At 40.4% G+C, this 27,777-nt stretch overlaps 1 protein-coding gene and 1 long non-coding RNA gene across 2 annotated transcripts in view; both read left to right on the top strand.

Annotated features, from left to right (window-relative positions):
- LOC126391540 (uncharacterized) overlaps nucleotides 1-27,777 on the top strand; it is a 253,793-nt gene that overhangs the window by 127,833 nt on the left and 98,183 nt on the right. The window lies entirely within an intron of this gene.
- plekhf2 (pleckstrin homology domain containing, family F (with FYVE domain) member 2) overlaps nucleotides 10,656-27,777 on the top strand; it is a 47,020-nt gene continuing 29,898 nt past the window's right edge. The window contains exon 1 of the mRNA XM_050046374.1: nucleotides 10,656-10,833. The gene's annotated coding sequence lies outside the window, so the exon portion shown is untranslated. The remainder of the gene's footprint in view (nucleotides 10,834-27,777) is intronic.

Here is a 27,777-nt window from a genome sequence, read left to right as displayed (position 1 = left end):
GTCGGGATATATGGGAGGTTGAGTGCACCGTGTGCAAAGCTGGCACATATGATTCTGTGTCTAATAAAGGTGCCGGGGAGCTCAAAGTTGGATTTTCTAATACAGAAGAGGTATTAGTTAGAACATTATTTCATATTATTTAATTATTTATTTGTCCAGTAAGACTTGAAAAGATAGCTATTATTTTACAAGTTCATTTTTCTAATAGCCTACAGAAGAGACATTATTTCTATCATTATTTCATTCCAGAGATTTTACATTTATTTTATATTTATATTTATTTTTGTACAATTGAAACTTGTAAAAAGATTATTTTAGGCATAATAAAAGCAAGTTGAGTAACCTCTGAGAAGCCTATCTAAATTTCTGTCTTTGAGAGATATTATTTTGTAATATAACTGAATTTTCTATCCATACATATAAACTTTAAATATATTAAAATTATAAGGCATCTTTGAGTAAACAGCAAGTATCATTTAAGTAGGCTATCTCGTGGCCAGGGCGAGTGTCCTCTTTTTTGCAAATCAAAATATGGTCACCCTACTGTAGAGTCACACAATGACACAAACAAACTGATCAAGGCAGGGTTGACCTGCAGCTCCTGTGTTCAGCGGGGTAAAATTACTGTTTTTGTCAATGGAGTCTGGCTGTAAAGAGAGCATAGGTAAGTTTCACTTTTAGTTCAGTCCCTATTGGAGAGACCTGTAAACTATGTAGCTTGCTTACTTATGGTAGGAACAAAGATATTACGGGAAAATGACCAAATCAGCAAAATCTGCAGCACACAGAACTGGGCAGGCAAAACACTCTGTGCTCCTAGTGAGGTCCGACGCTGTGTGACAGACAGAACCAAACTGCGTTAGAGCTTAAAGCGCCCAGTGAAACTGTCCTCTCCAGCGTCCTCACGGTCAAGATGGCAGCGACGATAAGAAAAGCAATTTACTGCTTCATCTGGTGTGGTGCCTTACTTCAGTGGATCAGGACATACCAAGTATTGAATGAATCTGCAGATGCTCCGGCTCAACATGAGACCAAACTCTTCTGTGGATGTCAGTTTTTTGAGCCATGACAAAGGCCACAATGTGTCCTGCAACACACAGTGAGGCTTGTTGTCAGCTGAGATGATTCCTGGAAAAGTTGCAGCACCTATCGACCGGTTAAGAAGAGTGAGGAGTCAGCAGATGACGGTATTAACAGTCAATAAAACAAGTGTGAATCATCGCAACCATGAGAGGTCCTTGAGCATAAAGCCATAAAACAATACACAAAATATGAGGCTGATTGGTCCAGTAGTTTGTGCCCCATAAATCAGGGACTCTGACCCAGAGACATTAAGAATGATATAAAAACAGCCAGTCTTCTTGCTGATGGTCTCATTTGCTCCTGTAGGTCATGAAGAGGCATCGGTATTAAACTGAGACTGTTTCAGAAGCGGTTAAAAACTCCTCGTTGCTGCTTTAAATGAACTATTTTCTCAGGGCCACGAGGTTAATTCATTAATTTAAGTCAAAGTATGTGTTCCTTTATTTCACTGAGAACTTCATTTGCATTTAGATAACTTGACACTTGTATCAGAGTGAGCAGGACAGTCGGCACCCTGTTCCTGGTCGCAGAGCTGCTTGTAGACACTTTAGCTGTTGTTGTGACCCTTCTGTCACAGATCATCCCGCACCAAATGTAGCAGGACTGCGTTCTTGCTCTGTACCAAACAGCAGCAGCAGAATCTGCAGCTAAATCATAAAGGGGATAAATTCAGTTTCTGGGACCAATTTGCTGGTGTCAGAATAAACAACAATCTCCAGTTTTCGTCTGACAAACTTTGTCAAAAGTCACAAAAAAGAAATCAGAAATGCTCTGCAAGAACAAACTAAATAATCTACACTGAATTACATTCTGTCAATCACCTGACAACAGGACGAAATGAGAATCTCGTCCAGGAAATAATCTGTCAAAAACACGTCCGTTCACAAAAATTAATTATTTATTTAGCCCCAGAGGACACCAGAAGATGAAGAGATGTGCAGAGAATGAAAGAGGGAGCATGACGTGGAAGAGAGGAGGCTGAGAGAAAACAGGAGATGACAGGTTATTAAATAAGCATTTCTCCTTTCCCTCCTTCGGATGACACCAATGATCTTCACCCTCTCTAACTCTTCAGACTCTTCAAAGGTTATGATCAATTAGTCTGAGCCAAGTTTACGGAAACAAACGAGGTAAAAATCAAAGGTTTGCTCACTTTTTCTTAGTTTTCTCTCCTGTTTTTATTTGCACTCCTGTAACAACATCTGATGAGAGATGTTTGGATCTTAAAATTAGTTTTTATAGATTAAATCATGAGGCTTTGGGCTTTTAAATAAGGTGTAGTACATATCCTGCTGCGGCTTGTTAGAGGGTTTCAACCCCTGTTAGATCTCTGCTTTTTGCAGATGATGTGGTTCTGTTGGCTTCATCACACCATGACCTCCAGCATATACCTGAACACAGCCCTGTTAGGTCTCTGTACAAGAGAGGTGATTAGTGCTACTATAATTGTCGTGTCCTAATCTGTTCCAGTGTCTTGGTGCAGTATTTAGTTCTGTTATGAAGCCTCAGGCAGTAATCACATTACTCCCTCCTACAGATGGATTGAGGAAGTGATTGATGTGTTTCCTGATCCTCTTTCAACCTCCTCTCAGTCAGCAGAGACAGGTTTGCTTGTTATTAGTCACCAGGGTCAGAGGAGTAGCATTTAGTTTCTGTGCACCACAAACAACAAAAAGTCTAATTCAACTCTCTGTTAATTCACACTGACGATGAAATTGTTTCTGTTTGAGCTTTATTGAATCAAATCTGGGCAGCATGGTGGTGCAGTGGTTAGCACTGTCACCTCACAGCAAGAGAGACTGTGCTTCAAACCCGGTAAACTGCACAGTTTACATGTTCTCCCTGTCTCAGCGTGAGTTTTCTCCAGGTACCTCGGCTTCCTCCCACAGTCCAAAGACATGCAGGTTAATTGGAAGGGCTGTCCCCAACTAAGAATGTTCCTAGTCAACCAACAGTCCTCATCAGGGTCCATCAGTGGACCAACAGTCCTCATCAGGGTCCATCAGTGGACTAGTCTCCTGCATGTTTCTGATATGAATATGATGATTAAATGATATATTTTGGTGGTTTGAGTTGAAGGTGTGAGAAAGAATAGTATCAGTAACATTGTTAACACTGTGCTACATTACAGAGAAATACAAAACCGTACTAATGAACCTTCATTAATATAGGCCTATATTTTATCTCCAAGTGCACGTCACACACTGAGCGAGCCGCCTGTTAATGACGCTGTGGGCTAATGGGCATGTAGCTACTTCCATGTTTCAGATGATACGTCATGTTTGTAGTCGACCAATGAAGATGAGTTTACATATCACCTTGGGTTCATCCTTCACCTTCTCAAAATGATCCCACACTTTGGATTTCCTGCCCGACAGTTTCATGTTTGCCTGTTTTTTTTGTTTGTTTGTTTGTTTGTTTTGTTTTTCTGTGACTAAGTCACTAATGAAATCTTGCGGACTAATGACCTTTCTGTTCGACTAACATTTGGTCGACTGTTAGGGGGGCAGCCCTATTAATTGGTGACTCTAAATTATATTATTTAATATAATATTTCCATTTAAGAAGAACAGAGCGTCTTACCGGCAGAGTAATGAAAGCAATGACATGCTGTACGGTAGCTGGCATGTTCTGAGTTGGAGGGAGGCTGAACAAAGCCGTCAGGGGCCTGTCTGAGAGTTTCTAACACCCTGGACCAAAAGTCAGTTAGCTCTGGGCTGGGGATTTCTTACATCTATTACACGCATCACTTCCATCAGGATGTATTCTAGCCAATTTGGCATTGGTAAGGTTTGCTCTGTGGGGCACCTTGCACTCCAGTAGCACGTGTCTGGAACACAGTGATGAGGAGTGCACCAGGCCAAGAATATCGCTCCACTGGCTGTCAGAAATATTAACACCCGAGACTCCCAGGAGTCTTTGAGAGGTGCAGTGAGGGCTGGGTTAAGGAGGTCGATTTTTCAGTCCAAAGTGAGGAATCGGTTGATTTGAGATTCAGGAGGGCGAGTGGAAAATGGAGGAACTGTTTTTGGACCACATGACCTGAAAAAATGAAAACGATAGCTCTCAGCGGTTGGTTTTTACCAGGACATGGCTGCTTTTCCAGCGAGACTCGTGCACTCATAATCTGGTATTTTAAGCAAAAAGCTTCATTCTCATTAAAAACAATTACAAAAGCCACCTCCAGCTGCTAAGACACTTTCTGTGTGATCGGGGCTTTAGGCTGCATTCGCACCAAATCCGACATTGTCAGCAAATTCTCATTCTCATTCAAATACCACTACTTTGTCAGTGATTTCTGGACAGCGTCAGTTTGAAATGCTGATATAAGGAGCTGTAAAGTCCCTTTAGAGTCGGTGGGAGGGGAGGTGGATGGGTCCAGCAAACCCCGGACTGTCATGGGAAGTATACCGTTCACTTCCTGTATGAATGTTGAGCCAAACCATGTTTTTTTCTTCTTTTTTTTAACCTAACCACGTGCTTTTGTTGCAAAAGGAAGGAGGTGTTTTAAAAGACATAATGCATGAAACAGGCATAAATTAAATCCTATTATACTACAGATACAACAGATGCAGGAGGATACCTAGCTTGTCATATGTAGACGTGAAAGACCACAAACAAAGCGACGATATATGACGAGTTAGGATGCGAATATGTTGGCATTGCGGCGAAAACACCTCCCCTCCTATTCATTTGAATGTGGGTAATGCATCTTGGCTGCAGCAGCTGGGCCACAGGGGGGGCGGGAAACAATTGCAGTGGCCTTAAAATCATGTTTTTAAGCCAAAACATCTTCCTTACCATAACCAAGAGGTTTTTGTGCCTATAACGTGCAAATGTTAGGTGTCTGTGGTTTGCAGAAGCACACATTGCCAACATTTTTCCTGCCGATTGCTTTGCACGTCTCTTTTTATACTGCCGTGTGTTTCTTTTATATCATGTCTACATGTCAAATGATGTCTCATATAAAGCATTCGATGCTTTGGTGCTACACAGAGAAAGTTGCTTTGCTTTAACTAAACACAGGGACGATGCAGATTCAAGTCAAATCTGTACTGCAATATTTATATCATCCAAAATCACAACTTTCCCTCAGGGGGCTCTTGAATCTCTTCAGCATACAAACCTCGATTCAGATAAGTAAACACTCAAAAGCAAAAAAGCTTTAACGAGTAAAAAAGAGGGAAGAAACCTCAGAGCAACAGAGGAGAGATTCTCCTCCAGGATGGACTGACATGCAATAGATGATGTGTACAGAGTTGATCAAAATGATGATGTGGAGCACGAGAATATGATGTAGGAGAACGTCAAGCAACTTGATGAAGACTGTGTGATGTGTTTGAAAGCTTTACCAATAGCTAGTAAGTTGATCTTGAATTGTTTTGACAGCAGAGTAAGGACCTCGCTGAGTGATGAGGCAGCATTTGAACTGTCTCTGGCATACTGAAAAGTTTAGACGAGATTCTTCTGTTGCTCTCAGATGCAAAAAAATAAACCATATTTCAGTGAAGAAAAGTGAGGAAGAACTTTTTTATAGATTGTTGTGAGTGTAGAAGCCGCAGCATGTCCTGTCCTGTTTACTCCTCTGCAGCAGGAGCAGGTCTCCTCCCAGCAGCTCAGCTCCTGGCCCTGCTCGTGCTGCCTTCAGGGTGCGTGGGAAAAAACGTAAACTGAATAGACAACTTCACTTCAGGAAAGAGGAGAGTTTCATGTCACTTGTTGAAACTCGTTTGAATGCTTTATAATGGGAGGACTGAAGATGTTAATCCTTTTGCACACATGAGCTCCTGTGAGTAATACATGTAATACATGAGACAGTCAGGAGCTCTGTCCCAACACGGTGTTTCAAGAGGTGTGTAATTAAAAAGGTCTTTTATAAGACTGCTTTTTCTTATGATTGACTTGTTTTCATTTCATTTTTATAGCGTTTTCTCCCTGAAAAGCGATATGATAGATCTAAAACATTGTCGTTATTATTATTACGATTACAAGTAAGTGATATTTGCTTGGTTTATTTAGTTAAAATTGTTTAAATAAAAAGAAGTGAGTTAGAAAATGTGACATGTTAGGTGCCCAACCTAGAAAAACTGGGCCTTGCTGAGTGCCTGTTATACCTGAGTATCAATTTGAAATTATGAAAACCAGAAAAGATTAAATCACAAAAAAACAAGTTAATCAGCATGAAGATAAAAACCAACATACTTGGAATAAAATGAGCAGAATACACAAAATGACATATTGTTTTAGACAGGTGAATTACAGCACCCTCACACACACCCACTTAGACACACACATGCACATGTTTTTTGTTTGTTTTGTTTTGTTTTTCTTCTTTTTTAAACTACTATTGTTGTCGGTTTTGCTATTAATAATAATGAAAAGGAGAGTTAAAACAACTTTTGTATTTTTGCACTTTGTTCCATTCATTTCATTCATTCATTCATTTTCCGTAACTGCTTATCCTCTTGAGGGTCATAAGTGTGCTGGAGCCTATCCCAGCTGACACTGGGCAAGAGGCAGGGTTCACTCTGGACAGGTCACCAGACTATCACAGGGCTGACACATAGAGACAGACAACCATTCACACTCACATTCACACCTACGGACAATTTAGAGTCACCAATTAACCTGCATGTCTTTGGACTGTGGGAGGAAGCTGGAGCACCTGGAGGAAACCCGCACTGACACGGGGAGAACATGCAGACTCTGCACAGGAAGAAGAAGGGCTCCCCCAGCGCAGGTCTTAGCCCCCCAGCCTTTGTTTGAACCAGGAACCCTCTTGCCGAGGCAACAATGCTAACCACTGCACCACTGTGCCACCAATTCGTGTATTTGTTTATGGTAGCTGTAGCCTGTATGAAGCTTTAATTCACACAAAAAGCATAAAAATATGCACTGGATTTAGTAATGATTTGCACAAAATATTTGTAAGATGTTGAAAGAAACAATAAAGGATTAAAAAACAGAAGATCAAACTGATGGCTGATGCAGAAACAGAAAACCTCCAATAGTGCACGGACTGATTAAATGTTAACTCTCTCTTGAAAATAAAAGTGTAACAATGACAGTAATTTAAAATTAAGATTCACTTTATCATAATTCATCAGATTTAGTGAGTCAAAACCATGACGGTGAACCTTCAAATATGGATTTAGGAGATAATCATTTGTTTTTATTATTATAAATGTTAAGTAATACATTTCACTCAACAGCTCATCATTTTGACTAAAGTCATAATACTTGAAATATTCTTTGATAAAAGACATAAACAATAAGACTCTTAACTGACTTCCAGTGTGATAAACACTGCACATTTCTGACCTGCTCACAGCTGTCATGGCTTATCATCAGAGACATGTGTGTGTGACAGTTTATATCTGTGAGCTGATTTACTCTGGATATTTTATGTATTTCACATGTGTTCTATTTTATCCCTACATTTTACCTTCTGAACTATTTTATGTCTGAGATTTTTCACATGCATGTTTTTCTTCTTTTGTATACTTAATGAGCGCTGTAGAAGAGAACAGGAGATCTATTAATAGCCAGCGACTGTGCATATAATGACAATAAATAACTTGGAACTTGAAACTGTAATAAACTTTATTAGTACATTTTGAAGAACAATCTACAGGAAGACAAAAATAAAAGCCAAAAACAAAGCTGAACAAAGATCAACTGTTTATTTTTACCTTTCTTTGTTATAAGTCACATCATGAAGACATATAGCATATTAAATTACAAGTAAACTCACTTTGCTTCACCATAATGTGCATCCACCAACATGCATTTCTTTAAATAAATGAGTGGAGAAACACAACGAACGCAGATGCTCCCATATAGGTAAATGAACTGCACTTGTCCAGGACTTTTCTAGTCTTCTGACGACTTAAAGTGAACATACACATTTATTAACTGGCAGAGGCTACCACACAAGGTACCACCTGCTGCTCAGTAATCATTCACTCGCACTCACACACCAATGGAACACCCACTGGGAGCACTTTGGGGCTCAGTATCCTGCCTGAGGACACTTTGACTTGCAGACAGGAGCTGGGGATTGAACTGCCGATATTCTGATTGGTGGATGACTGCGCTCTGCCCCTGAGCCACAGCTGCTCCATTGTGCCATGACGCAGTTTACATAAAACCATGCGCTGTGGCATGTATAAAAATGCAGAACAGGCCCGGTTAGATCTGATATTGTATCAAGACGGCGAGAGGAAAGGATCTAAGTGACTTAAAAAACAGGGTTTGTTGTTGGACCACAGGGACTCCGGTCCAAACTGCTCACCTGGCTGCTGTTTCATTATTAAAATGACACCTACATTAAGATTTATGTGGGCAGTGTGGTTGCACAGGGGCCCGTGAGGTGAGGCATGGAGAGAGTAAGCCCTTCAATGATGTTGGGTGGAGAATGGGAGGGAGAACCAACTTATTTATTCCCACTCCTTCTCCAAATATTAATAATAGTCAATTATGTAGCTCCCATCACTATAAAGCTGTGTAATAATTAATTCTCCTAGCAATATTCTAATATATTGAATTAATTACCAATAATATTTGTCTTACGGCACGATTATCACAAAAATACTTTAAAAAAAAATAGAAATCTATACCTTATTCAAAAAATAATCTGATCTTTACATCCTTATCAAATCATGACAGATATGTTTGCTTTGTCATATTATGTATATATACATACTCACACATACAGAAAACCGATAGTAATAAAGAGTTAACACCTTCTTCATTCTTGTACCTTATGAAATTCATCTCTTTTTAAATTGTTTTATGTCTGGACATTTCTTCAGCTCCACATTCAAACAGTTCCATAGTTTCACTCCACAGATAGAAAGACAAAAACCTTTTCTTGTACGCACAGTCAGAGTCTTGAAGTTTGATTTTAAGTTTTTATTTTAAGGATAATGGGTGTGTATGATCCCCATATTCTGCCCCATGAATGATCCGAATTACTTTCTTTTGCAGGAGGAAAGTTTGATATGATGATGTCAGGGTTACGACACAGGAGTGGACGTGAATAGAAAATTGCACATGTAATGACAGTGAGTATAGTCGACTGACTGAATGTGGAGTGACTGAAACATATTGTTGGAATTGCATTTACTCTTCTGCAGAATTCACAGGCTGTTTGTCATCAGTTTTGTCAGTGGATAAGTGTTTTTAAAATGTACCTCATTAAACTAACACAATGGGAAAAATTTGGAGGTGTTTGTTACTTGGGCAGCAGTAGCTCAAGCCACAGGGTCTTCTGTTGGGAACCGGAGGGTCACTGGTTTAATTCCCCAGATGACTTCACCCATTCACCCCTGGTCCCACCTGACCCTAACGACTCACATGGTGGCTAGGTGGGTCAACGACTCACATTGTGACCTTAACGACTCTGAAACTAAGAGCTCACGTGGCCCCTACGACTCTGCAAGGGTTCCCACCCACACAGGGTTTATAGCCTGCAACTTCGTACCAGTCATTTAGAACTGAAGAAGCTTCTTGGATGAGAGACGAAACGTCTTCAAGAAACGCAAGCAAGTCCAGTTGCCTACGATATTAGCACTTACGATTCCCCAAATATAGAGCATGGACTGGTAGCAGGAGAGGTGCCAGTTAACTTCCTGGGCACTGAACCTCCGAACTGCTCAGGGTGCCTGTCCATGGGCAGCCCCCCCACTCTGACATCTCTGCATTTAATGCATGTTTAGGTCATGTTTGTGCATGTGTGTGTATTTCGGGCTTGTGTGTGTGTGTGTGTGTGTTTATCTATATGACAATGGAGTGAAACAATTGAATTTCCCCGTGGGGACAAATAAAGTCTATAAAATGAAATTAAAAAAATAATAATAGGGAATGGGCACAGTGACGTCACCATGGACGTTGCCGCCATGTTTGATATGAACGTTTATGGAGACGTGAATCGGTCTAGACCGGGAACCCCCAAATGAAAAACCGGGTTCGCTTCAAGACGTTTTGGTCCAAGGCTAGGTCCAAACCATTTATAGCGTTCATTTTCTCCATATACCGGTCCCTGGCTTCGTGGTTCAGTGTATCCCGGTAAATACCCTTTCCTTTCTGGCATCTTAACATCTTTTCCCTCGCTTTCTCCACTCGATGCGACTCAACTACTGCGTTTGTTTACTGCTGCCCGTAGCCATCAACATGGCGGCAACATCCATGGTGACATCACTGTGCCCATTCCTTATTATAGGATATTATGCAGTGAATTTACTGGTCCAACCCACTTGCGATCAAATCAGACTGTATGTGGCCTATGAATTAAATTGAGTTTGACACCCGTGCCCTGCCCTAAATCCTACACACTGGACCTTTAAGTTTTTGAATGCAGCACTTTATACTTGAAGTGGAGTATTTTCACATTGTGGTATTCTTAAGATACTTTTATTTTAGGTAAAGGATCTGATAATTCATCCGCCACTGGTTGTTTAATGGTGTCTAAATGATAAGTGTGTGATCACTGAGTTGTGAAAAGGCAGTGGTTACTACTATACTGAACATTATTTACTACGCTGTGTTTATATTTCCGACTTGTCCAGTGGGCCGTGAAGGCAGCGCGGCGCTCCGCTGCCATATTGTTGTGTTATTTTCGGGGCAGCGGCGGAGTTTGGGAGTTTCAGTCGCTGTCTGCGGACTCAGCGGTCTCCACTGACGTTATCTGGAATACAACTGAGCTTCAAGTCACTGTCAAACTTAGCGGACTACGAGAGGAGCCGTCGGGTATGTACTTATTGTGATTTAAAACTAGCTGCTCTGTCACACTTCATGCTAAAGACGAGCTAAAGCTCACTCCGACTGTTGCTGCTACTTTTTCCCATTCATGCTAACAGACGCTAGCAGCTGTTTGAATCAGCGCTGTGAAAAGCTCATCTCCAGACTTTATTAAAGGTTTAAACTTTGAGATAAAGATACATGTGTGTGTGTGGTATCAAAAACTAGCCGTCAGAGTTTGGTTAGCTTCGGCTCAGGCAGCAACAGATGAGTTTTGAAGCTAACTTCAGAGCTAGCTCGGCTAACTAACTGAACGCTGCCAGCTGACTCCAAACTTGGGCGATAACTTTAAAAGTCATTGTGGAAACTTTAAATCATGTTGTTGGAGGTAATTATGATTATAAACGGAGACAATAACTCGTGGTGAGTTTACGTGTCTGTCCTGTGTTGGCTCAGTGGGATAAAGTCATTGTGGTTTATTTATTCAGAGCAGCTCAGGACGAACTGCAAACGCACCATTTATCAGGTGTAACAGCTTTTATAACGATTGTTCTGCTGCATGATTAATAAGAAGTACTTTTCAGAGTTTTAGAAAGTGTCTGGGTGCACTCTACCCACCTGTGCCTCAGCGTGCAGGTAACCTGTCATTTGTCAGAGGTCCTTGTGGAAGTGAATGTGATCCAGCCTGCTGGTGAAACTGTTTTCCACCACAAAAAGGGAAGTTTTAGAGTCCAAAGATTTTCAGTTGACTTCTCCCATGACTGGTATTTGTGCCTCTTAAGGTCAAGATTCGTTCACATGTTGTCTGCCCTGCTGGTTGTAAGCTTGTTATCCATTTCCATCCAACAACTTGCTGCTTGGGAAATAATTTGTAATCCTTTGCACTGTGTTTGTAGATTCTGCTTTAACAGCTGCCAGCTGGACTAAATATCCCAAAACTACAGGTAGTCTCATTTACATCTGTTTGATTGACTAGTAGTTTGATGAGTACCTGGCCTATTTTTATTGGTTTTTAAACAACATATAAACCGCTATACAGCAGTATAAAAGAAAAAGAAAAGAAAGGTACACATATGCACAAGCACACATATATACAGATAACTAGATATGCTCAGAACCCTCAAAGGAACAGAAGATGAAGTCCTAATCAGGACCCATCCTGTTGTGATGGGCTACCAGATTTAAAAAAGGTAAAAAAAAAAAAAAAAAAGGAATTAAATATGACTTACTTCATATGAAGTCATCAAGAAAGTGGGGGTTTAAAGTCTGGCTTTTATATATTCCAAGAATGGATTACAAATTCCCATAAATTTATCAGAACAGCCATTTAACGTGAGTCTTGGTTTCTCAAGTTTGAGATGTTGCATCACTTCCCTCAAGTCCATCTCAGCAGTTGATGGTTCTTTGTGTGGAGGAGGATTAATCTCCGCGAAAGATGCTAGATTCTTATTTTTCTCTCCTGCTATGCCAAAGATGGCTGTCAAAGGATCTGGGTGAATTGTCATTTTAAAGACGTCTGATAGTGTTTTGAAGTGGACAGATTAGGACACAGCCAGAATGAGTGTGCTAAGGATGCAGGAGGAAGTCTTTACCTGTCCCAAGTGAAATCAACATCAGGGTACTGGGTACTTGACCAATTATTTATTTATTTTTTCCAAAAATAAGATTTTGTCTGAGATACATATTAACATGAATCCAATATATTATTAGGCAAGTTAAGTCAGTAAACTAGTTAGCTAATAGTTACGTACTATTGAAACATACTGGGCAATTGATCCTTTGCTGAGTCCCAGCCCCGGTTGCAGACTGGCCAATCATAACGTAGCATCGGGCTGCTCAGACCAGGGTCCGACCACGAAACAACTGTCCTCCATTAATACTAGATTTCCTTCATTGTCAGGCTGGTTTTGTGGATTTGGGGCTAAATGTTGTGCCTGGGGCACGTTGTGTATTAATAGACCTTTTTAGACAGGAATTGTGCAAATTTGCAGGAAAGCCCAATCAGTCTTTTTTCAGCATTGGCAGTATAAAAACAAAATCGGGGAGTGCAGCAAAATGCCGCCTACCTACTTTTGTTTACAGAATGTGCCTTTTTCGGGGCAATGGGGGGCGTGAGCAAGTAACAAAACGTCTAAAATGTCTAAACTAAAAGGGTAGCGGCAATATGACTGCCCTACGAGGCGGAAAATTGGGCACCTCGGATCATCTCGCCAATCTGGCTCTGTGTGTGTAAATGCTCGCAGCTTGCTGGCAAAACGGCCCAACATTCGCAGAAAATCTGGCAGTGTAAAAGGGGCTAAAGATACTCGTTAACTGGAGAGGTTGGAAACAGATATACGTTTCTTCCCTGTTCCAAAACCAAAATCAAACCCTGAAAAGTGTAGGGTTAGCTAGCTAGCTACTGAAGATATAGCCTACTGAATGTATACACATGCTGCTTTTGCTTTTTAATGATTATAACAGTGAAACAAAGACCGACCCTGCTGTACAGGAACCAGTGAAGGGAAGCAGGGAGACTTAACTGATATTCAACCAGCTGTGTGTCATCACAGTGTGTGCAGATGAACGTTGTTTGACTTCCGGAGAGCCCTGCCCGTCTGGCGGCGGAGGTCCAGGTGCTGGCAGCTACACAGGGGCGAAGCCAAACACAGTTCATCTGCACACACTGTGATGCCACACAGTTGGCTGACTATCAGCAAAGTTTCCCTTTATATTCATTGTGTTCTGTGGCGATCAGCAGTGATGTGGTGGTTCACCTTTACACTGTGATCTGTAGCCTATAGTTCGGCTTAGCTTCTAACTATCTTTGTCTTTTTAACCTGTTGTTGCTGCTGTTGTTATGCTTAAATACCGTCGCCTTTAGAAACAAACATCATGTATGTACGCAGGGATGCACAATAATATTGACATGCCATCAGTATCGGCCGATATTGGCTGTAAAATGAATCAGAATCGACTAACATGCTTTTCCTTATTTTAAGATACACCTTTTATTGATCCCATAATTGAGAAATTCCAGTGAATGACACAATGAATGATATTGTAATATTGTATTTCATGTCTCCATCTGCTGGTGGGCCATCACGATAAGAGTAAAGTAAGACTTTATGTTTTTCACTATTTGATACCATTATGAAGTATCAATGGGTGTTTTTTACATAGACTCTAAAAATAACGATGTAACTACTGTGACGTCACTCATTGGTTTGTGGATTCTCATTTTGAAGCCTCAAGTTCAGCATTTTGGCCGTCACCATCTTGATTTTTTTGAGCCATACATGGCTGACAGGCTGGAGCTGTGGAGGATTGAGGGGTGGATCTCACTCACTTAAAGTGGCCCCACCCTTAATTGTGCGTAACTTTAAACCTTAATAAAATGTAAACAGGTGAATTATTTAAAAATCCAGCCCCTGTGCAGTTGGCATGAATGCTAAAATTTGCCATAGAGACCAAAACTGTATTTTGGTTGGGGTCTTGGACTGTAAGCTGGTTGAAGTGGAGTGGAAACAATTTTAAGAAAGCATCATCTTCATAAAAATGTTCATATCTCTCTGTCAGGCTGAAGTACAGTCATAAATTTACTTGCATAGCTACAGCATTTTGACAGAAATATAATGAGGTAAACATGAGGTTGAATTTGTTATTTAATGTTAAGTAATGTCATAGTTTCATCACCCTGTTAGAACAAGCACTTCTGCAGGAAGTGAAGGTTAAAGTAAGAGATAACATCTTAGTAGAAGTATGTTGTCATCAGATGTGTCATTAGATGATAGGAGTGGTTATTATGTTGTTTCCTTGTGGTGCAGCTCAGACAGATATGTAGTGATAAAGTACACCTGTTTGTGGTCAAAAATTTAAAGTTGGTGTTTGAGATGTTCTTTCCAGTGCAACTTTTCATACTTTCAAGACTTGTCAGCAGGATGTTTGGCCCATAATTGGTATCAAACCTGTGACCTTTTTGGTAATGAGATGGTGTGTGAGACTGAAATACCACCCTGCCCTTTCCCCCCGACTGTCAAATCTTAATGTTCTTGGAATCCTCCTGAATTATGTTAATACCTGTAGAGCTGCACCTACAGATGATTTTCATCATCAGTTCTTATAACTAACAATTATAGCATTTATGTTTTCAAATGTCGAGTCTATACAATTTTAGAAAACTTCCCACAAACCCAACGTGGCATCTTAAAATGTCTTGAACTGTCCAACCAACAATCTAACCCCCCAAATATTCAGTTCACATAATTATTCATTAATTATTTTGATTAATCTTTTGATAATCAACTAATTGTTTTCACTTTAAAGAGCACCATGTCTCAAAAGTTGACAGTTGAAGGCCTGCTCTTCACATTCACTTGACCTAAAACAATGATTCATATGAGAAATGTTCGTCTTTTGTTTAGTAGACAAAACAAAAGGTACAAACTGGATTATAATTAGAAGGTGTTGCCAATAAAATGATTATGTGTCTGTAGTTAAACTCAGGAGTTGGCAGCCTTTTTAGTTGATACTGAGCGCAACTGCTTGACAGAACAATCTGGTTTTAACCTGAAACTGACGGCTGAGAAGGAGAAAACTGTGGTTTCTGTATTGTCTTGTCCACAGCAGCTGGTCTTAAGGATGTTCTCACTTTGTAGAGGACTGAAAGTAGGAGGCTGTCACTTAGTTGTTCGTCTCTGAGCAGGAAATTACCATCAGCTCAGTCACATGTAAATAAAGAACTAAGAGAGAACCTCCGGTTTGTGACTCTCAGGAAAGGCAATGTCACTTTATATCTCCAGTCCCTGACCAGATTAAATAACAACATATAGTTTTTCCAGGTAATCAGCTGTTCACTGTGATTAATCGTCAGAGCTGTTGGATGAGACTGAGAGTTTCCTGCTGGAAAGTCAGTCAGCAGAGGTGACTTCCTCCTCTTTGTGTCTGTAGCATTGTAAAACGAGTTCTGCCAGAGCTAAATAGGGTGAGGTCGAGGGAAAGGAACTACCTGACAGGTAATCACCCACCTCCCCCTCCGGCCTCTTTTATTGTGAAAGCACAGGAGGTCTGGTCTGGTTTCCTGTGTAATCCATCACCCAGCACATAATCCAATATGTCTCTGTTTATAAATGGATGCAGATTAGGAGCATAAGAGGAGCAGGTTACCTCCTCGGTGACACGTCAAGTAGTTCACAGGTAAACCAACAGAACAGGGAGTGCTTGGTTTGATGCACTCCGAGCCAGCATGCTCGTAGGGATGGGTATTATGAAGAAATCCATGCTGCTTATAATTATGACAACATGCAGTTTATTTATATTCGAATTACAATTTAGGGCTGCAAAATTAATTGAATATTAATCTTGGTTTCCTACAATTAAAAGAACACAGTAGACTGTGATACTGATGTTTAAAATGTGTGCTCCGCTCATAGAAAACTCCACTACGTATCAAATCAAGTGCTTCCTAAAATAAAAGCCATGGCGGCTGTCATGCTGCTACACGTGCACCCTGCTGCAGCATGCAGTGAAAACCGTTCCTGAATGTTGCGGCTGCAGACGGGAAAAAATCAGCCTTTGTTTGCAAGGTTAACTTGACCCATGTGCTGTTTTTAGTGGAGTCAATTTAAAGTAAACTTTACTGCACTTATTATTTATTTGTTGTTTTTATATTTATTGCCAAAAGCAAAAAAAGGAAGGTGTGGTAGCGTCTTCTGTGACAGATTTTGTGAAATGGGCAGATTACATCATCTCATATGGCCACAGAATCAATCTTGATTGGTCAGAATTTCCATGAGGGAAAAATCCAGGAAGTAAAGCAAACGTTGAAGAAGAGTACACTTGCAAGATAAATGTGACACTTTCTAATGTCACAATGGAGGGACAACTACGCAGGTTGATTTTAGCGCTGCTCATCGTGGACTATATTGCTGTCATTGTTCATTTTAGTCAAACCATACAGTTTGAAAACGAGGCGCGGCTCCAACTAGAAAACAATGTTTTGATGCATTGGATGTGCTGAATGTGCATATTAAGGCAGTACAGGAGGAGGTGCACATTAATAATCCTCCAGGACTGTAACATGCTCATGTTTAACCCAAACAATGTGTCATGTGACTGCAGTTGCTTCACATCCAGGTCGGAACACCTTCTCACCACAAACCAACCGCACCAGAGTTCCTTTGGAACCGGACCGAGACCACCTCTTCAAGAAGGTCTCGGTCCGGTTGTTTTGGTGCACACCTGAGTGTGACTGCTGTGTTCACACCTGCCCAAATGAACCGCACTGAAGGGGCAAACGAACTTGAGTTTGATTGAACCGAACCAAACAGCACAGGTGTGAAAGCACCTTAAAATGAACCATCAGTATTACTATTCTGATCAGTCAGGAGCTGGTACCAATTTAACATCGGTCCTTTGTACCCATCCTCACATGGTCGTTCTTCACAAATCAAACTTCTAATTGACGTCACAGGTGTTACCCTCATGTAGTTTAATACTTAGAATATAACAGTGATAATATAATTTAGATTCTGCAGCAGCCACAGGATCTCCGCTGGACCAACAGGGCAGGAAAGTTAACAGACCTAATAAAGAGAGTATTACGTACAGTCAGTGTCTACTTTCAACATCTACACTTCTCATTTTCATATCTGTCCACATTCAGCATTACTCAACATTTATTTAACTGTTGTTTCATAGTAAGTCAGAGTTTCACTTCTCTCTTTTTGTCATGTGGCCTCAGCACAGCTTTTTACACTTCTGTCACTATAGTTTGTGTCTGCTGGCTCACCTGCCTCAAAACTATCCACAGGTTAACACTGAGGAGGAAGAAACAAGGCAGACTGTTGGTTCATCTGCCTGCAGAGTCATGACTGTAATGTGTGCTCTGATCACTGAGAGATACACAGGCTTAGGCAATGTGCAGATATATACCATGAGATGATTTTTCCGTACTGTTTACCGCGGCAGCTGCTGTATTTCTTTAACTTCTCCGAGTGTATTTGATCACTGTGGCCATGCTGAAAATGTTAAGCAGGACTGCTTCATGGCAACTAACTCGGGATCCCAGTGAAGTTTTTGACACCAATCTTCATCTGAGTCATTTAAAATTGAGAATTTGATACAGAGTCCATTTCATTATCTGATTCATCTGCATTCATAAAGAACATTTCCTTAAAAATTTGAAAAGCCCTGAGGAAAATAATAATTCACAGCCGTTTGTTTTCTCAGGGTGTTGATTTACCTTGTGGTGGTTTAATAAATTAGTGAAACAGATGTAAAAACTAGTTTTTAAAGTCTTGATGAAGACCTGCAGTGGTCGAAACATGTCGTCTCTTTAATGATTTAGCCACTTCAATAAAGGCTTTTTAATGCCTCCTTCCTCGTTTTCTGTATTTTCAGAGCGCCTGGATCGCCTTCCTGTGTATCCTGTTGTTTCCTGTTCTCCATGAGCACCTGACACAACGTTCTGATCTACCTTTGATTATACAGAGCAACCAGCCGTCTCTCTCTTTTTCTAAAATAATATATATCAGTTTGTCTTATTGGCAAAAAATCAGCATGTTGGCCGATTCCGATATTTCATTTTAAAGCCAATATTGGCTGATACCGATGATGTGCGGATATTATTGTGGATCACTAGATAAAATACTTTTATTTGCCTTTGGCTTGTGGGGCTTTTGTTGCACTTGCAGTGAAGTGGTCAGCGTGGTTGTTTCCTCCTCCTGCCCACAGTGAAATACCATGCGTCGTAGATGACCACAAAACACAAGAGACTCTCACACTCATACCTCGGTAGATAACAAACCGTCTCATGCAGCTTTTTGCTGTTACTTATGGCATGTGGTACAGTGGGCGGGTGCGAAGCAGAGAAGAGATGCAGAGTTTTAGAGTTGACGATGGCTGCACTCTTTGGGTCGCTGTGCACGCAACCTTCGCTAGTAGAAACACCAGATCCTCACCAGTTGAAAAAGGCCATGATCAGCCTTGATACTGATCTTTTGAGATCGGATTGGGACATACAGCTGACAATTGTTAATTTGCAGGGTATCTTTAAATTTTGAGGTGATGCTTACACTCATGAGACATGACATTAACACTCAGGATTTAACATGTATTTAAACATGAAATCAGTTGTTCTCTTGTCCTTTTTTCCCTCTCATATAATTTACTGTATGTTTGGCCTGCTTCTGGCTGCTCTCGCAATTTTCCCTTAATTTTCCCCTAAACATTAAGTTTAAGAGCGGATAGTTGAAGTTCTCTGTATGTGTGAGATGCAGTCAGGTTGTTTGGATGTAATTAATTGTGCAACGTGAGGCTGAATGTTGCTATTATTCCATTAAAGTGCCATCATTAGTCATACTTCTGTTATTATACACATATGACTATTGTCACACATGTATACTGCCAGATATTAATANTATCCGCTGCGAGGGTCATAAGGACAGAGGGATGTCGTATGCTGTAAAGCCCTGCGAGGCAAATTGTCATTTGTGATATTGGGCTTTATAAATAAAATTGATTGATTGATTGATTAACTGACACTTAGTTAAGACAGCAGCGGTGATGGTGATATGATTACAGGAAGCACTTAGGCTAAGTGTTTTATTTTGACAGATAAGTAAATGTGTGATATCAGCATTTTAATCATTCACACATTGATGCATCAATATAGAAAAGGTCACATCAAGTCCCACCAACACTTTTGTGTCAGCTGACTTAACTTGCTGATACTTCAGTGTATTAAGATAATGTTAATCCATGCAGTTGCAGATACTTCACATAAGAATACAACTTATTCAGTAACAACTTTAACCACAGGAAGTAGTAAATAAAGATTAAACTGAAAAATCAAAGAATCCAATGAAGGAACTGAGATAACGTGGCATGGTGTTTCAGCTAATCGAAAGTCTTTTCTGCTTAACTGGAAACCTGTAGTGACAGGAAATACCATCTCACACATCAATACACCTTTCTAAAATTAGTTTGAGTTACTTTACTATTGTGGCTGTTTGAGTAAGTCAGCATTATCTGAGCTCAGCCCTAAATGGTTAACCAGTTTACTTGAAAAAATGACATTAAATTAATCTGACCTTTATTATTTTAATAACTTAAATAACTTGGGATCTTACCTGTCGGGTGAAATCATCTTGTGAAAATATTGGAAATGAAATTTTGAATAGAAACTCTTTTCTGTTGCTCTGTGTGTGTGTGTCCGGTAAATGTAATATAATTATCCACCATGTTTAAAACCAATACGTCTGTCAATTATTTAGTTAAAGTATTTGTTTAATCTATTAAATGAGACAATTATTTTCACTTTCAGCACTTTCGGGCTTAAAAAAAGTAATTAATTAGTGTGACAATCATAAAAAAAATCTCAAGCAGGGATGTTATTATGAGCGAAGGAAAGCAAATTTAGTATTTCTGAAATTGCAATTTGTATTTGGCATTTTAAATTGGTTTAATAACTTGTCACAAATGATGTAATATTCTGATGATTAACTAATCAATGGTTGTTTTCAGCCCTACTTCTAGGCCGTCAGCATTGAAGAGACATAGCTGTTACATCTAAAAAGTCATCCAAAATCATTTTAAGTGCACACAAGTAGCAGCTTGTTACAGAAGTGGATCCAGATTGAGAGCACCCAGTAGGAGGTGGATGGATGGATAAGTCACAGCACTCTGACATCATTTCCTTGGGCTGAAGTGGAAACGCACATTTTAAGATGGTGTGAAGTGTTGTAGGATGGTCTGGAAACAGCAGGTGTTTCATTTTGCTCATATTTCTGACGGGCTGATTAGACTGCAGGAGCTTGATAGCTGGCCTGCTGCTCATCTGAAGAGCCCTAAATCTGCCTCTCTGGTCAGCAGCTTTCCCTGGTGCTTCTTTCAATAGAGAGAAAGCTAAAAAGAAAAAGCACAAAAGAAAAACATCAATAAAAATACAAAAATAAAAAGATTAAATAAAAGTATCAAAGCCTGGAGGGTTAGCTTGTTCACAGAATCATTAATAGGAGGATTTGTATGATTTGATTGAACTAAATAAACAAGGACTGCAGCTATTTTCAGTGTTCATTAATCTGGTGGTTATTTTCTCCATTAAACATTTGATCTATAAAACATCAGAAAATAGTGAAAAATGCCCGTCACAATTTACTTAAGTCCAATGTAACATCTTCATACGTCTTGATTTTGTCAGACCAACAGTACAAAGCCCCCAAAACACTAAATCTACTATGAAATAAGACCAATAAAATCTTAGATTTGAGAGCCTGGAACCATCAAATATTTGGTATTTTTGCTTATTTGAACAATTATTTGATCATCAAAACATCAATTAATCGACTAATCATTGCAGCTCTAGAATAAAGCCATTTCTTATCTTTTAAATATAGATCCAGCTTTTCCAGAGACAAGTGGAAAATTCCACTAATTTTCTACCAGTGTTTAAGAGGGAGCAGAAAACGTGATGGTTGACTGTGATAGCCCCTTTTACACCACCTCTTCAAGGTGGGAATGTTACCCTGTCATTCTGCCTCGCCGTTCTTTATGAACGATACAGACAAGGAATTGTGGGACAGAGTCGTCTCACCTTAAGGTCTGCAGTGGAGGTAATAACTAGGGATGCACCGATTCGATATCTGGATCGAATATCGGCCCCCGATATCATCAAAATAGATGGATCGGGTATCGGAAAATGCAACCTACCTGAGGCAATCCTTTCCCTTTAAATCCATTGCGACACGAGCTACATGTGGAGGTATTTCACACTATTTCAACTGTTGTTGCACAATTGTTTATTTTTGTCAAAAATAATTAGTTCATCATTGCAGTAATCTGTTTCATCTTGTTTCATTTTATCTTAGGAAAGAACTGTGTAGTCATCACTGCCTGATCCCTCTAGTCTTTTCTGTTCTACATGTAAAGGTGTATAGCTTTTTAGGTCAACCATGGTATTGGATCAGTATCGGGTATTGGCTGATGCTCAAAGCCACAACTTCGGGATCGGTATCGAAACTGAAAAAGCTGGATCTGTGCATCTCTAGTAATAACAGCGCCTAATTGGCGTCTGTAAAAGGGAGAGCCGGCAGGACAGGAGCATGGACAGGACAGGTGTGACGGTTTGGCAATGTGTGCGCGACCCATCACTGAGAAACTTAAAAAGCAGCTGATAGCAGTTAGTAGCTAACTCAGAGGAAGAACAGCAATGTAAAATGCAAGTTGGTGAGTCAGTGAGGTCCGAGATCAGCCACCGTACAACATGGACAGTAAATTGATTGATTTTATTGTTGTTTAGAAAGTGCTGGCTGCCTGAAGTGTACGTTTTATGTCACACTAGAAACCAATGCTCTTGTGTTAGTTGTCTGATTTGCTTCTGCATTGCTGGCATGTTATCTCAAATCACCCACTGCAGTGACATGAGGCTTGTGTTATATGCTTCTGCATGAAAATTAAATTTGGCTTATTGAAGGTACTTTGCGCAATCTCTGTGTAAAAGGGGCTTTTGCTACGATAATTTTAGCGCTAAAGCTTCAGTATGTTTCAAGTTTTCACTTGTCCAGCTCAGATCCAGATCAGTTGTCTCGATTAGAGAAAATAAGGTATTTTCTATGCAGAATTTCACAGCTCCATTCTGTTGCTCTTGTTATCGAATTAGCAGACACCCAGGCTGCTGTTTGCAATGTGAGATCAATTTCTCTGACTCATTTAAACTGGATTTGCTAATCAAAACAAGCACCATGCTAATGCCACGCGATCCATGCTCTGTAAGGCTTGTTACTTTATCTGCAATTGTGAAACATGTCTCTGCCTCCGTTGGGGATGAAGTCTAAGCAGTGCTTGCAAATGTGTCCCAGGTACAAACAAAGCAGATTTCAAAACTCGAACAAGTTTGAAAATAATCAAAATATCTACTGTATCCCATCGAGGCGACTTGTGATCTGTGTCCCCAGGTGCATTTATTCTGAATTTCCAGCCTGTACACTGCGTGGCAACTTTTCTCCCATAAATGCTGGGTTTGACTATTTTGTAGAGACAGGATACAATAAATAATGAATACCAAACACTGGAAATCTGACATTAAAATTCTGCTTATAGCACAGCTATGTATTACCTTTAGGACTGACTTTGTAGCCTCCAGTTGTTTTCTCTTCCGTTTGAATCAAATAGGAGTGGGTGAACATGAAGAATGAGGTGTTTCAAAAGATACTTGCTCTCATGGTGCATGCAGAAACACCATGAATTAACCATGAAGGGATGGAAAATGTCAAACTGAAGCCAGAGCTCAAGTCATAGTGTTCTGCTACCTGTTGGGTTTATTTGCATTGGAAAGGCTCAAAGGTTGATCTGCTGCACACATGAGTTCAGCAGAATGGGGGAAACAGATGGAGGCCTGTTCAGAGTACATTCCTCAGAAACTCCATCCTGTCAGTCCGGTTTTTTTACTACACACACCAACAGTACGCACCGAGCTACAAGCTGTGCCACTTTAGTTAGTTAGTGTGTGTTTAAACCACAGACCAGGAACACTGCGGTCTGAGAGGTTTTGTTATTTACTGCTCAGTGAGCCAGCGAGATTCCTTTCAGCGTCAAACATCACTGCTGCATCACTGGTGTTTGCCACTGTGTCTGAAGTGTGAAATTAAGTCTTGACTAATATTGGTTGTTTTTTAGACTGAATTCAACATATATTTGCGTCAAGGATTATGATTTATCCTCAAAATCTCATTGATGGACTTCAGCAGCTTTGGCCGACTTGATTTCATGAGTTTCAGTGTTTTCTAGTGATGCAGCGTATGATTATTTTCTAGGCTTGTCCCAGATACTCAAATACTCATAATAATGCTCCGAATCCTGTACAATGTCTGACAAAGCTGTAAAACAGGAGCACAGAAACAGCAAGCTAGTTCCGACAAGTTGTTCAGCGTCAACGCAGTAGAAGCTAACATCAAATATGACCGGACTCTGTCGGTGAACCTGTCCATAACCATTAGATAACGTTAGATGTCTGATGCTAGCAGCTAGCTCTGCCACTTTGTGTTTGTGGGCGGACTCACCAACTGTCTTGGCGGTGCAGAGCTCTCATAATAAACAGAGAAATAGGCAGAGGGGCAAGGAGGAGCCTTAGCTCAGCTCTACAATGAAAAAGATTTTTCAAGATATTTTTTTGGGCATTTTTTGCCTTTAATGGACAGGACAGTTAAGTGTGAAAGGGGGAGAGAGAGAGGGGATGACATGCAGCAGAGGGCCACAGGCTGGACTCGAACCCGGGCCGCTGTGGCAACAGCCTTGTACATGGGGCGCCTGCTCTACCACTAAGCCACCGACGCCCCAATGAAAAAGATTTAACCCATTTTAAATAGTTATATTCACCACACATATTTTTTTTTTTACTGTAATTTCTCAAAAGAAAAGGCCCAAAATAAATACCCGTATCCCAAAATTGAAAACTGCACACCTACCCTAAAAATGCAGGGTTTCCCACACATTCATTTATTTGTGGCAGCCCACCATGTCGAATAAATATCTGCCAACACTGTTTCTGAAGATGAACCGTTCATTAGTCCACTGTTGGAATATATACTGTTTGGTTATTCATTGCACCAATCTCTCGCAGCATGGCGCGTACTCTGGGCACAGACGGAGCAGCAGAACGATAGGCACAGTGAAAGTGAAACTTAACTGTTTATTGGGTGGAGTCTAAAAGTTTGATATCACTCACATAGAGGGGCTCCTCTCATCCATCGATCTGATCTGATCAGCTCTGATCGGATCAACCAATCGCAATGTGAAAAACCCACAAACTCTGAGGGAAAAAAGAACTCATAAGAAGTTCCGCCTGTGCTGCGTTCACAGACCTGCAAAACTTCCGAATTTAGAGAGGGGACATAGACTGATACACGAGGAAACACAGGCAAGACAACGGCGACAACAACTCTGCATAGAAGCTCATGATAATCAGTTTCCTGGGTTTAATGGTTCTGATGATTTGCATTGATCCATCTCTTGCACTGCTTTTGTGCTTTGTAACATGTAAAGATGAGACAGATCTCTGTGATTGTTTTTTGTTTTAGCAACTGATAGACTGCATCAGATGGTTCGTCTTGGTAATCTCCTGCATGTTTGAACGTGTACGCGACTGATCAGTTAGTCAGATAGTTTGGCCATCTCACGTTTGAACCTGCATAAATGACTGATTAAACCTCCCGGCTGCCGACAGCAGACACAGACTGGACTGAACAGGCTCTTTCCCAAGCCAAACAAAAATCTCTACTGCTAGATAAATGTATTGTTTGGCTTCTTTTCCCAACAACACACAGTCTCTTAGGACCTGAAGTTTTTACAATGATAAAGTGTCCAGCATTTATTTTGGCACCACAGCAGCAGCTGAGGTGTCCTGATTCTCACATTCAGAAGGATTTTCTTACCAATTTCTAGGTCTTCAAGTCACCTGAGGCGGTCTTTACTATGGCGACCTTAACTTTGTTTTGGTCTTGAAGATATTGTTGTTTTGTTTTCTGCTTTACAGTGATACCAGTTTGCATAAAATTTCATCAGCAAATGAGTGAAGGCCTGAGTGCCTCCTGCGGCCTGTGAAACCAGCAAGCTAAACACGGAAACTGAAATAATCATTTAATTGTTTGGCAGGTTTTTTTGATGAGTAACTTCAAACATTCTCTTGGCCCAGCTTCACAAACAGTGTTTACAAAGGTTTTGCAGCTCTTAGTTGTTTTATATCAATGTAAATGCAATAACTTTGGGTTTTTGGTCAGACGACAAGACATTCAACGACGTCACTTTGGACTCTGGGAACTGATGATGGCCATTTTTCTGCAATTTTAAACGATTAATAGAAAAATATAATTGACAGACTAAAGGATGATCATACCTGTTGATCTATTTTGCAAGCCAATTGTCTTTTCAGCATACCAGTGTTATTGTTATGGATTGTATACTTCAAGAAGTTTTTCATTGCTGTAAAGATGGTCTTCTGATGAAACTGGGATGTCTCTGCACTAGACAGGTGCAAATACATTTGAAAATTGGTGCTACTGACGAGAGAAAACTGAAAAGGGCTGCGGCAGTCACTTTTGCTCAAGAGCTAGAATGCAGACCAATATATGCTCCTGCTGGTGGGTGACATAATGTGAACTTGTCTGTTTTACTTCACGGCAGCCGGCTGGCAATGAATGACCTTGTATTACAGTTAAACAGTAAGCTAAAATGTGTTTCTAAAAACATTTGAGATGAGAAGTGGGTAACTTAGTGACAGAATCTTGGTTTATATTTGATCAGCGCTGCCTAGTTTTACATTTGATCGGATTTCGACCTGGGTTTTGGGGGGAGTCTGTCTCTTGATCTACATCTCTAGTGTTTAGCCCTTTTTAGACAGGAGTTGTGCAAATTTGCAGGAAAGCCCAATCAGTCTTTTTTCANCCCTCTTGCTACTAGCTGCTCGCTAATTCCTACTATCAGCTGTTTCCTGTTTATCCACCGCCAGTGGCTAGCACGTGCGGCGTCATTAACAGCTCCTCCCACAAGACTTCAACAGCCCCTCCCGTTGCGGAAGGCTGCCTCGGTCTTTTTAAACTAAAAGGATTCCGCAAATATGACTACCCTACGAGGCGGAAAATTGGGCACCTTGGAACAACTCGCCAATCCAGCTCTGTGTGTGTAAACACTTGCAGCTTGCCGGCAAAATGGCCCAACATTCGTGCAAAATCTGGCAGTGTAAAAGGGGCTTTTGTGTCTGGGTGGTGGGCAATGCGAAATTGTGGATGTACAACCTGTAGTTCGAGGGCGGGTAGGTATTCTAGGCACTGTTTTTGTGCCTTGTTGTATTCAAGGTAGCCTTGTGTAACATCTTGGCCAGAGGACTACAGATGAAAAATAGCCTTTTGGCTGTTTTGGGAATTTTAATACCCTATATATTTATTAATTGGCACTGTCCCTTTTTAAATAAACTCAACTTAATCATATCATGCACATTATTTTTGGCTTTGAGTCAACAGGTTATGGGGATATGAGTTAGTGCTAGAGCTGTAAAAAAGTGCAGCATATTAAAGTGATGTTACTGTAGTTGTTGAAAGCTGATTTCAGAATCATCCCATTTTAAAAACTTGCTCTGAAAGTTCCCTCGTTCCTGCAGGAAGTCAGATTCCTGCTGACATCAGCGTGTGAACTTTCAAAAGGAAAAGAGTTTAATCATGGAGCTGGTCAGCTCGGTCCCGAGGGAGCAGCTGCTGGAAATGACTGTTTTGGTCATTTCTCTCATTTCAAGCTTCTAGAAACTAAAAACAAAGAATTAAAAGCTTTGTTTGCTCGTATAATTAATGAGTTTTTGCTCTTAGCTTCTGAAAAATGTTTATTGTACTTCTATCTTTGCAAGCACTTATGTCTTGTCTTCTTGTTTGTTTGTTTTGAGCAGTTTTCCTTTGGAGGAGATATTGGGACTATTATGATAATATGTTACGTAATAATTATCCTCGTTTCGCAGCCCATATTACACACACAAACCTGACATTTCAGAATAAGAGAGTGCATGAACTGTTAGGCATCTGATGTCTCAGTGTAGCTGAACTGTCATTTAACCTGAGGTTCGGTCTGTTATTACTCTGATTATTACCCTGGATCTGCCCCCACATCTCTGTGGTTTGTAATCTGTTTAAAAGCCTGATTTTCTTTCCCCTCTGAGGGCTCCTGAGAGTGTTTATGTGATCGGACATGGTTGTGATGAGCTGAGAAAAATGGTTTTCATTGTTCCTGCGTACCAGAGGTCAGTCTGAGAAAGTATGAAAACAGGTCCTGAAAGGTTTGAGAACAGGACGGTGTTACGGGAAAACAGAAATCAGCAGCCTATTAACACCACAGATAAAGGAAACAAGAGCAAAGTTATTTAAGTTTATTATTTTGTGGGGGATGTCCTAGACAGGCAACTTTTTGGCCTCATTGAAATTCATCTTTTAGTGATGC

The sequence above is a fragment of the Epinephelus moara genome, chromosome 6 (genome assembly GCF_006386435.1).
Source record: "Epinephelus moara isolate mb chromosome 6, YSFRI_EMoa_1.0, whole genome shotgun sequence".
Lineage (NCBI taxonomy): Eukaryota > Metazoa > Chordata > Actinopteri > Perciformes > Serranidae > Epinephelus > Epinephelus moara.
This window is presented reverse-complemented; position numbering and strand designations above follow the sequence as displayed.